The sequence below is a fragment of the Gymnodraco acuticeps genome, unplaced genomic scaffold (genome assembly GCF_902827175.1).
Source record: "Gymnodraco acuticeps unplaced genomic scaffold, fGymAcu1.1, whole genome shotgun sequence".
In the NCBI taxonomy this organism is placed as follows: Eukaryota; Metazoa; Chordata; class Actinopteri; order Perciformes; family Bathydraconidae; genus Gymnodraco; species Gymnodraco acuticeps.
Window position 1 is genome coordinate 460168 of NW_022991216.1, and position 2168 is coordinate 462335.

The window sequence follows — 2168 nt, forward strand, 5'->3', positions numbered from 1 at the left end:
GTATCTGCTCAGCTTTTGGAGCTAGTGAATGTTTCGCTCTGCAGCTGGATGAGAGCACAATGTAGCAAATGTCGCAGAAATGCTTGCATACATCAGATTTATTTCAGAAGACAACTTTGTTGAGGAAATATTATTTTGCAAAGCACTGGAAGGTAGGACCACATGAAGAGACATTTTCCAAATTTTAGATGAGTACATCATCTCAAACGGACTTGACTGGTCTCGTTGTGTGGGTGTGTGTTCAGATGGGGCAGTGGGGCTATGACAGGCAAAGAAAGTGGAGTGACAGCTTCGATCAGGTAGAAGGCCCCAAATGTAGTGGCAACACACTGCATGCTCCATCGCAAGGTACTTGTACACATCATTTAAAAAAAAAATTGCAACAGGGGGGTCCCCGCCAGAGCATAATGCTATATGGGGTCCTTGGCATAGCAAAGTTTGGGAACCCCTGCTTTATACAACCCTGGAGGAGTTTCACATCAGGGCAACAACAACGCTCTGAGTGGCTGATGTCGAATGCCATGAACAGATCCTTTAAAAGATCAACAACAGAATCATTTAGTAGTTGATAGAGAATTTGTATTGAAAATAGTCCATTGTTCCAACAGTTGAGGGTGTTTTACTGGTGGCTCTGTGCTCGTTGGCTCGTTGCCCATGCAGCGGGTTCATTACCACTGAATCAGCTACAGCAGACTGACACCCTCAGCTCAGACCGCCTCCTCCTCTCCTCTGCCAAGATGGTGTGAGACCTGCTCTTTGTGAAGCAGGCTGCAGCTTACAGTCCTGTGACCTCTCCAGCAGGAACACATCTGAAAGTGCTCTCAGGTTGTTTGTGCTCTCTCCACTGGGGAACTCTTTTAGATTGCCCTGTTTGTGTGTCAGTGTTATTGATCTGTTCATTTTGTTAAAGGAAAGGTTCAACATTTTGGGAAATGTTTGTTTTCTTTCTCCCCCATGTACTTTATCATGTTAATACTTATGCAACTGTTGAAAAGGCTAGATTAGCATTATTTCTTTTACCCATATTCAGACAAATTCATAACTGCCTGCCAAATCTTCATGTAGTTTAAAAGTGAAATATAATTAACACTGAGCTAAGCTTAGTTTATGGGCTAATAATGTGACGCTGGTATAACTCAAATAAAATGTACAGTTGAAATAAAAAGAAAAGGTCAAATTAGCACACACAGCCACAGTGAACAGCTGAAATTGTAAAAAAGTAAGACATTTAAGTATGCATATTTCTGTGGAAAACTGGACCCTGTAAATTCAGATGGCAAATTAGATCTATCTGGAAATAGAGGTCTCTGATACAGGATGCCAATTGATACACTAATTGAACCATTTTTAAGTTGGTTGCCATGTTGGTAAAAGTAGGATGGGGCAAACTAACCCATCTGCCCTTTAACAAATAGACTGACATTTTAGGAAATAAGATTATTTGCATTTTTGTCCAGAGTGATATGTTTGACTGTAAAAAACTAAAAACAAAGAAAGTTGCCTTTTTTCAAAGAGAGCAATAAATAGTCAGGCACAAAACCCCTCATAAAATGTTGAATTGTCTCAACACATTGTTTTTATTAATACAGTCACAACGCTTCCTCCTCCTCGTCATGAATCACCCTGAAGTAAAATATGCTCTTACATAGTGAGCTTTGGAGGTGCTGGGTAGTGGATTTAGTTACCTTTCCACATTATCTTGAGTTTTCCCTGTTTCCAGATGTTATGCTAAGCTACGTTTAAGGTAAAATAGTCATCTTTGGACTTGGCTCTATGTGTGAACAAGTAAGATGTAACAAGATAGTCGGTAAGATTTAGAGGCACAATTAGGTCTAGTTCTTCCTTTGCTACGCAAGATGTGCTAAGCTAAGTAAGCTGGCTGCTGGTATCTTCATATTAACCATATACACATTTGAGTGTTATCAAAAGTAAAGCATATTTAATTTAGCATATTTATCAATATATGAAACTGTACCTTAAGGTGTCAATTGTGTAAATTAATTTTTTTAAACGTGAAAAATTGATTTCAGAGCAACTGAATGGCATCATCATTAAAACAATTTGTATTAATATCTCATAAATGAAAGCTGTGCAGCTGGCCCTTTAGAGGGAACAATTATTGAAAGGCGCAATTGAAAGAGGAAGTAAAGAGGGTCGAAAAGTTATCT